This window comes from Otolemur garnettii, unplaced genomic scaffold, assembly GCF_000181295.1.
Source record: "Otolemur garnettii isolate 467f Iridium unplaced genomic scaffold, OtoGar3 scaffold00099, whole genome shotgun sequence".
Classification (NCBI taxonomy): Eukaryota; Metazoa; Chordata; class Mammalia; order Primates; family Galagidae; genus Otolemur; species Otolemur garnettii.
The window spans coordinates 3,294,618-3,304,384 of NW_003852494.1; the positions used below are offsets into that span (position 1 = coordinate 3,294,618).

The 9,767-nt window shown below is 46.9% G+C and overlaps 1 protein-coding gene and 1 pseudogene across 1 annotated transcript in view; one reads left to right on the forward strand and one right to left on the reverse strand.

The window, feature by feature from the left end:
- The window catches only part of VPS37B (VPS37B, ESCRT-I subunit), a 43,542-nt gene that overhangs the window by 10,826 nt on the left and 22,949 nt on the right, over positions 1–9,767 (reverse strand). The gene's annotated exons all lie outside the window — the stretch shown is intronic.
- Positions 3,827–5,287, forward strand: LOC105887592 (annotated as a pseudogene).

Consider the following 9,767-nt stretch of genomic DNA (forward strand, 5'->3'; position numbering starts at 1 on the left):
TGGACAGTAACCTCAATTCTTGGGCTCAAGTTATTCTCTTGCCTTAGTTTCCTAAGTGTCAGGAACTACAGGCACCTGCCACAACACCCAGTTATTTTTTAGAGATGAGGTCTTGCGCTTGCTCAGGCTGGTCTTGAACTCCTGAGCTCAAGCAATCTGCCTGCCTAGGCCTTCCAGAGTGCTAGGATTATAGGCAGGAGCCAAGAGAAGGAACTTTTCTTTTTTTTGAGGCAGAGCCTCAAGCTGTCCCCCTGAGTACAGTGCTGTGACATCATAGCTCACAGCAGCCTCCAACTCCTGAGCTCAAGCGAGTCTCCTGCCTCAGCCTCCCAAGTAGCTGGGACCACAGGTGCCCGCCACAACGCCCGGCTGGTTTTTGGTTGCAGCATCATTGTTGTTTGGTGGGCCCGGGCTGGATTCGAACCCACCACCTTAGGTGTATGTGGCTGGCGCCTTAGCCACTTGAGCCATAGGCACCGAGCCAAGAGAAGGAATTTTATACGTAACTGTCTAGATAGCAATGTGGTGATCCCTTTACCTCTCAAGGCGCTTACATTAATATATGTATGCAGTTCTCTCAGAGTGCACAATCTATCTCAAGTGTGCTTATCATTATTTCTTTATCTTGGCTGGGGGAATGTGGTAGAAAATGAAGTCAGTACGAAAAAAAGGACATAAACTCCCCTCTGCACATGCAATAGTTACAAATGAGAAGCACACAGGACTGGGACAGGGTCTGGAGCCTGACTGTAGCCCTGCTGGCCAGCCCTGGGCAAGGGTTTAGGTTTCCAGTGGACGCTTTCCAAACAATGTGAAGTTCTGATTGAAGCTGACCAGAGTCTGGCGCCTTCATCTGTAATTATAATTGTGCTTTCCTAAACACTAAGGCGGTCAAATCTGTTCACATTTCGAAGCTAAATTTTTTATATGTGTTAACTAGCAAGAACTAAACTCTGTAAAATACTTTAAAGAAGTTTATTCTGAGCCAGTGAGAATGACTATGACCCAAAGAACATACTTTCAAAGGTCCTGAGAAACTGCACCCAAGAAAGGGTCAGTTTAGTTTTATGTATTTAGGGAGTTAGGAATTATAGGTACAATCATAAGTCAATACATGGAAGGTATACACTGTTTTGGCCCGAACAGGAGGTCATCTTGAAGTGGGGGCTTATAGGTTATAAGCAAGTTTAGAGAGTCTTTAATTTATAATTGGTTAAAGAAATAGTTTTGCTGGGCGTAGTGGCTCACACCTGTAACACAGCACTTGGGAGGCCAAGGAGGGTGAACTGCCGGAGCTCACAGGTTTGAGATCAGCCTGAGCCGGATTGAGACCTCATCTCTAAAAATAGCCAGTTTGACTTGGCGACTGTGGTTCAAGTGGCTAACATACACCTGAGCTGGCAGGTTTAAATCCAGCCCAGACCCGCCAAACAACAACGGCTACAACCGAAAACTAGCCAGGTGCTGTGGTGGGCACCTGTAGTCCCACCTACAAGGGAGGCGGAGGCAGGAGAATCGCTTGAGCCCAGGAGCTGCAGGATGTTGCTGTAAGCTATAATGTCACAGCACTCCACCCAGGGTGATAGCTTGAGGCTTTGTCTCCAAAATAAATAAATAACAAATAAATAACTATAGCCGGCCGTTGTGGCAGGCACCTTTAGTCCCAGCTACTTGGGAGGCTGAAGCAAGAGAACTGCTTGAGCCCAACCAAGAGTTTGAGGTTGCTATGAGCTACAATGCAACAACACTCTACCAAGGGTGACAAAGTGAGACTGTCTCAAAAAATAATAATAATTAAAAAAAATAAAGTTTGTCTAAAAGCTCAGAATTGGTAGAATTTTTTTTTTTTAAAGTCTTGCTCTGTTGCCCTAAGTAGAATGCAGTGGCATCATGATAGCTCATTGTAGCCTCAAATTCCTGGGCTCAAGTGATCCTCCTGCCTTAGCCTCTCGAATAGCTGGGACTACAAGCAGGTGCTACAATGCCCAGCTAATTTTTTCTACTTTTGGTAGAGACAGGATCTCACTATTGCTCAGGCTGGTCTCAAACTCATGAACTCAAGTGATCCCCTCCTCAGCCTCCTAGAGTGTTAGGACTGCAAGCAACCCACTCCCAGAAATAAATGTGTTTTAAAAAAAATCTGCTAATCATAGACAAGCCACAGCACTAGCTCACTCAAAGTGATCTGTTAAGCAAATTGATGACCTGCAGCTGTGACTTAATCGTTGCCTTTCATGGTCAGATCTTAGGTCTTGTTTGTAATTCATTATCTCATTGCCACAAGAGTCCCATCATCCCATCAGACTTATAACCTCTATTTTTTTTTTTTTTTTGTAGAGACAGAGTCTCACTTTTTCGCCCTTGGTAGAGTGCAGCGGAGTCGCTCCAGCAACCTCCAACTCCTGGGCTTAGGCAATTCTTCTGCCTCAGCCTCCCAAGTAGCTGGGACTACAGGCGCCCGCCACAACGCCCGGCTATTTTTTGTTGCAGTTTGGCCGGGGCTGGGTTTGAACTCGCCACCCTCGGTATATGGGGCCGGCGCCTTACTCACTGAGCCACAGGCGCCTCCCTATAACCTCTATTTTAACATTAATGTTGGTCAGCTGTAGTGTGTAAACTCTTAAAAGAGGAGGAGGGTACAGAGGTGTGTGCCCGCCCTCCCTTCTCTACAAGGCCAGGAACTCAGTTTTACTGTTTTTCTGGGATACTCTTAGCCAAGAAAGGCCCATTCAGTCAGCAGGGGGTTTAGAATTTTATCTTTGGTTCACACATAGAAAGATATTCATAGCAGTCCCTTATTCCCCCTTCACACTATAACAATCCTTATCACAAAAAAGTAAATGACATTACTGAATTATGTTAGCAAATGTAAACAAACTAATGGAAACTCTTAACAGTATTATAAGTCCTTCAATGCTTAAATCCAGTGAGTACTTGGAATTTGGGCTGGGTTATTTAAGGTAAAAACAGAAGTATACCCTCTCACCTGCCACCATTCTCAGAAGGTCTAGTATTTACCCAAAGTTAACAATCACATTTTATTTAACAAGCAAACATTTTGTTAAACAACAAGCAGAAGCTCCAAGTCTGACAGATAAAATGCTCTTTCTCGGGGACTTTGCTCACACTGGCTACTTGGCCTAGAATGCCCTCCAGCCCAAATTTCCACTGCAAACTCAACTTAACCAAGTTCTGGCAATGGCCCTGAGCATGTTCTAACCTTCCCCCAGCCCCCAAGAAAGTCAGACCCTCACTGGCAGGCACTCTCTGATGCCCTCCATTACTGAGGTATGATTCAAACACCATACAATATGTCCCCACTCAATGGTGTGTCATGTTTCACACAGCACATCTCTGGTTTTACTGTATCCATGTGGTAGTCTTTGTGCTTGTTTGTTAATTTAGCTATTCACTCATCTAAAAAGAGGTTTCTGGGCAGCGCCTGTGGCTCAGTGAGTAGGGCGCTGGCCCCATATACCGAGGGTGGCAGGTTCAAACCCGGCCCTGGCCAAACTGCAACAAAAAAATAGCCGGGTGTCATGGTGGGTGCCTGTAGTCCCAGCTACTCAGGAGGCTGAGGCAAGAGAATCACCTAAGCTCAAGACTGGAGGTTCCTGTGAGCTGTGATGCCACAGCACTCTACCAAGGGCAACAAAGTAAGACTCTATCTATAAATAAAATAAAAAGAGGTTTCTTGGCTCAGCACCTGTAGCTCAGTGAGTAGGGCGCCAGCCACATTCACCAAGGCTGGCGGGTTCAAACCCAGCCCAGGCCTGCTACACACCAGTGACAACTGCAACCAAAAACAAAAATAGCCAGGCGTGGCTTCAGTTGTTTGCAGGCAGCTGGGAGTTTAGCTGTGCCTCCGACTCCAGCTCTCCTCCCCATTTCCCTCTAACAATGGCTCTGAAAGAAAATGCCTACCTCTGGTCCTACGGCTGGCAGACGGCACCATCTGGCCTGAGCATCCTGCCCCAGCGAGTCCTCAGGAAGGACCCTGTCACCCCATCTGCACTTGTGCTTATGAGCCACTGCAACGTCTAGCCCACAGCTGCCCCTAGCCAGAAGGGGATGGAGAATAGCAGTCCTTCTCAATAACACGGTCCTTCACAATTGATGACTTTGAGATTGGGCATCCTTTAGGCAAAGGCAAGTTTGGGGCTCAGCACCTGTGGCTCAAGTGGCTAAGGCGCCAGCCACATACACCTAAGGTGGCGGGTTCAAATCCAGCCTGGGCCTGCCAAACAACAATGACGGCTACAACCAAAAAATAGCCAGGCGTTGTGGCAGGCGCCTGTGGTCCCAGCTACTTGGGAGGCTGAGGCAGGAGATTCGCTTGAGCCCAGGAGTTGGAGGTTGCTGTGAGCTGTGATGCCACAGTACTCTACCCAGGGGGATAGCTTGAGGCTCTGTCTCAAAAAAAAAAAAAAGGCAAGTTTGGAAATGTGTACTTGGCTCAGGAAAAGAAGAGCTATTTCATCGTGGCACTCAAGGTTTTCTTCAAGTCTCAAATAGAGAAAGAGGGTGTGGAGCATCAACAGCGCTGGGGAGATTTAAATCCAGGCCCACCTACAGCATCCCAACATCCTGTGTCTCTACAACTATTTTTATGATAGGAGGAAGATCTACTTGAGTCTGGAGTATGCGCCCAGGGGAGAGCTCTACAAGGAGCTGCAGAAGAGCCATATTTTTGATGAGCAGTGAACAGCCATGATCATGGAAGAATTGGCAGATGCTCTGATGTACTGTCATGGGAAGAAGGTGATTCACAGAGATATATAGCCAGAGAATCTGCTCTTAGGGCTCAAGGGAGAGCTGAAGATTGCTGACTTTGGCTGGTTTGTGCATGCCCCCTCCCTGAGGAGGACAATGTGTGGCACCCTGGACTACCTGCCCCCAGAGATGATTGAGGAGTGCATGCACAATGAAAAGGTGGATCTGTGGTGCACTGGAGTACTCTGCTACCAGCTGCTGGTGGGGAACCCACCCTTCAAGAGTGCATCACACGAGACCTACTGGCACATCATCAAGGTGGACCTGAAGTTCTGTGCCTGCAGGAGCTCAGGACCTCATCTCCAAGCTACTCAAGCATAAAACCTCAGAACGGCTGTTCCTGGCCCAGGTCCCAGCCCACCCTTGGGTCCAGACCCATTCTTGGAGGGTACTGCCTCCCTCTGCCCTTCAGTCTGTCCCGTGATGGTCCCTGCCTTTCACTAGGTTGTGTCTGTGTTTGTATGTCTATGAATCTGTAGGGGGAAGGAGGGGTCCTGGCCTGTCCCTTTGTCTGTCTTCTACCTCCTTTTCATTTAATAAAGGCTGGTGCTTTGTGTAAAAAAAAGAAAAAAAAATAGCCAGGCGTTGTGGTCAGTGCCTGCAGTCCTGGCTACTTGGGAGGCAAGAGAATCACTTAAACCCAAGAGTTTGAGGTTGGCCACAGCACTCTGCCAAGGGCAACATACTAATGACTCTGTCTCCAAAAAAAAAAAAAAAGTTTCTTCAAGCATTATCATGTACTGCCTCTGGGCAGAGAAAGTGGACAAGAAAAGTGAGGTTCCTTCCCTCACAAGTATGTGTCAACTAGGGACAACAAATTAAACAGACTAACAAAATCTGTTACCTCTGGAAATGACAGGGTACTTACAGTGGGCCGAATGGTAGTCCCCAAAAGATGTGTCCATACCCCAATCCCTGGAACCTCCAAATGTAACCTCATTTGGAAAAAGATTGTTGCAGTACTAATTAAGCTCAGGATCTGGAGAAGAGGAAATCATCTTTGATTATTTAGGGGGTAATCCAATAACAAGAGTCTGTTTAGGCTCGGCGCCTGTGGCTCAAGCGGCTAAGGCGCCAGCCACATACACCTAAGGTGGCGAGTTCGAATCCCCAGCCCGGGCCCGCCAAACAACAATGATGGCTGCAACCAAAAATGGCCAGGCATTGTGGCGGGCGCCTGTAGTCCCAGCTACTTGGGAGGCTGAGGCAGGAGACTCGCTTGAGGGAGACTCCCCAGGAGTTGGAGGTTGCTGTGAGCGTGATGCCATGGCACTTCACCCAGGGGGATAGCTTGAGGCTGTGTCTCAAAAAAAAAAAAAAAAGAGTCTGTTTAACAGACACCCAGAGGAGAAGACACACAAAGAAGACCATGTGAAGATGGCAGAGTGAAGCAGCCACAGCCCGGAGGCCAACACCTACCAGCTGCTGGAAAAGGCAGGGAAGGATCCTGCCCTAAAGCCTCCAGAAGGAGCACAGGCACCTTGATTTTGGACAGCTGGCCTCCAGAAATATGACAGAGTAAGTTTCTATTGTTTTAAGCTATATAGTGTGTGATAATTTGTTAAAGCAGCCACAAGAAACTGGTATAGCTGCTTGGCACCTGTAGCTGTGCAACTAGGGTGCCAGCCACATACACCAGAGCTGGCGGTTTCAGACGTGGCCCAGGCCTGCCAAACAACTACAACAAAAAAACAGCTGGACATTGTGGCAGGTGCCTATAGTCCCAGCTATTCGGAGGCTCAGGCAAGAGAATCACTTAAGCTCAAGAGTTTGAGGTTGCTGTGAGCAATGATGCCATGGCATTCTACCAAGGGTGACATAGTAAAACTCAGAAAGACAGACTAGTATAGTGCTGCAATCTGCCACCTGTCCCTGAAATCCACTTTCCATCCTGCTCTGTGACCCAGGAACCAACTAGCTGAACTATATCGCCAACTTCAATGGGCCATTTGCCCTCGGGTTCATGTTAGGCTTAGCAACAGGGAGTAAGGGTACAAGGAGGGTGAAATGGGGTAGGGGATTTGTTCTTTGTGTCCCCTCCCTGAGAAGTGGCTGAAGATGGCCCAGGACCCCCCTCCCCCCAACTTTTCCTTCATCCACCCAGGGCAGCCCTCCATCTCTGGGCCCTCTACTCCTTGCCTGGTCCTTGGGCTTGGAGGCGAGATGTGCATGACTGTACCAGCCCTTTAGGAGTCTCTATGCTGCCCTTCCCTGCAAAGAATCTCCTTTGCAACTCCTCAGATCTCCCAAGCTGAATGTGCAGTGTCTCATCAGAAACCTGACTAATATAACTGGAAAGGTTTCATTAGAAGTGAAATGACATTTGAACTCATAACCGCTCTTTTGGTGGGGACTTCTAAGCTGCTGAAGAGCAGAACTACGGCCAGGCATGATGGCTCATGCCTATAATCCCAGCACTCAGGGAGGCTGAGGATTACCTGAGCTCAGGAGTTCAAGACAAGCCTGAGCAAGAGCGAGAGCCCGCCTCTAAAACTAACCAGGCATTGTGAGTCCCAGCGACTTGGGAGGCTGAGGCAAGAGAATCACTTGTATCCAAGCGTTTGAGGTTGCCATGAGCTATGACGTTATGGCACTCTACCAAGGGTGACAAAGTGAGACTCTGTCTCAAAAAAGAGCAGAATTGTGTCTTATTCATTGCCCTGTGTCCAAAACCTAGCACACTACCCAGGCCAACAAAGGCACATCGCTAACCACTTGTCCAATTTCAGCAATAAGACTCTTGTTGGCTGAGGCCTAAGGCCACTGTCTATCAGTAATTGTTAAAATCTTACTAAACTCTTCTGAGGATTAGCTTCTTTAAAGCTTTATGATAAGTTTTTAAACCGTAACCTCATTACTGTTTATTACTACAAACAACCAGATGTCAACAGGGAAGCTACTTGCACTCTTAGTCTGCCACAGCAGTGATAATGGTTTGGCAGTGAAATATAACGGAAAAAGACTAAGATCTCGACGATGATGGCTCTAAAGCAAAACTACCCATCACTGCTGCAAAACCTGAGACACATCAGATACAAAATGACTCTGCGCAATCCCTTTCTCTTCAGCTGACATTCAGCCCTTTCTCTCTTAGCATATCAGAATGTGAGAGTTTATTGTCATAGACTTAACAAAAACCACTGTAATTTACATGTGTATTTTTAAAAACACTCATAAGCTTCCACACCTCAACTGTAGCTCATCCTGGCTGCAATATGCTTCAACACACTGGTTGACTGGTTTACTGGTTTGTTCATTCATTCATTCATTCATTCAAGAGACACTTAGGAAAGCACCTCTATGTGGGGGGCCTCTGGGGAGACAACACTCAAGAGAACATCCTCTATACACAAGGCTCTGAGAGCTACATACTGCCCAACTCCAGGAGTCACCACTCTGTACTGCAGCAGCATAGTCACTACATAGGTGCATATGCTCTCCAAATAAAAAGCAATGAGAGAGAAAAAGGGGGGGGGATCAAAACTGAAGTGATTTTAAAGATTTAAATAAGACAAGTTACTGGTGGTGACCTGAAAATTTCATTCTTCTCAGCATCTTCCACATTTCAACAACACTCACTAACATTTAGTAAGCATATATTTCATGTTTCATGCCACTATCTCCAATCTCAAACAGTGAAACAAACTTGTCCCCATTTTCTCAGGAGACAGGGAATACAACCTTGGGGAGAAGTGATCTAACAAAGTTACAACTACCAGTAACTCACTCCAGAGATACGGTATTAATGGCCAGACATGGTGGTACAGTCCCTTCTACTTGAGATGCTGAGGTAGGGGGATCACTTAAGCCAAGGAGTTGGAGGCCTGCCTGAGCAATGTAGCAATACCACCATTCCTGAAAATAATCCATTAATTAAAAAAAAAAAAAATCCAAAACTGGCGGGGGCAGTAGCTCACACCTGTAATCCTAACACTCTGGGAGGCTGCGGGAGGTGGTTCACTTGAGCTCAGGAGTTAGAGACCAGCCTGAGCAAGATCAAGACCCCATCTCTACTAAAAATAGAAAAACTAGCTGGTGGGGAGGAGGCCGTGTCTGTGGCTCAATGAGTAGGGCGCCAGCCTCATATACCCAGGGTGGCAGGTTCAAACCTGGCCCTGGACAAAACTGCAACAAAAAATAGCCGGGTGTTGTGGCGGGCCTCAGCTACTTGGGAGGCTGAGGCAAGAGAATCGTCTAAGCCCAAGAGTTGGAGATTGTTGTGAGCTGTGATGTCATAGTACTCTACTGAGGGTGACAAAGTGAGACTCTGTCTCTAAAAAAAAAACAAACTAGCTGGGCATTGTGGCTGCTGCCTGTAGACCCAGCTACTCTGAAGACTGAGAGAATTGCTTGAGCCTAGGAGGTGGAGGTTGCTGTGAACTATGACACTACAGCACTCTACCCAAGGCAACAGAGTAAGACTGTCTCAAAAAAAGAAAAAATCCAAAACTGGCTGAGCATAGTGGCTCATGCCTATAATCCACAAGACTATGCAAGAGACTCTACTAAAAATAGAAATATTAGCACAGCATTATTGTGGGTACTTGTAGTCCCAGGTACTTGGGAGGCTGAGGCAGGAAGATCACTTGAGCCCAGGAGTTTGAGGTTGCTGTGAGCTAGCCTGAGCACTAGGCACTCTAGCCTAGACAACAGATTGAGACCCTGCCTCAAAAGAAAAAAAATATCCAAAACAGAGCTATAATATTGTTAGGATATTTTGCCCCAAAGTGTGTTTTATTTTTTTGTCATTGTTGTTAGAGATGGAGTCTTTTTTTTTTGAGACAGAGTCTCACTATGTTGCCCTCGGTAGAGTGTCATGGCATCATAGCTCACAGCAACTTCAAACTCTTGGGCTTAAGTGATTCTTTTGCCTCAGCCTCCCAAGTAACTGGGACTACAGATGCCCACCACAACACCCCGCTATTTTTTGTTGTAGTTGTCCTTGTTGTTTAGGTGGCCCAGCCTGGGTTCAAACCCACCAGTCTTTTTTTTTT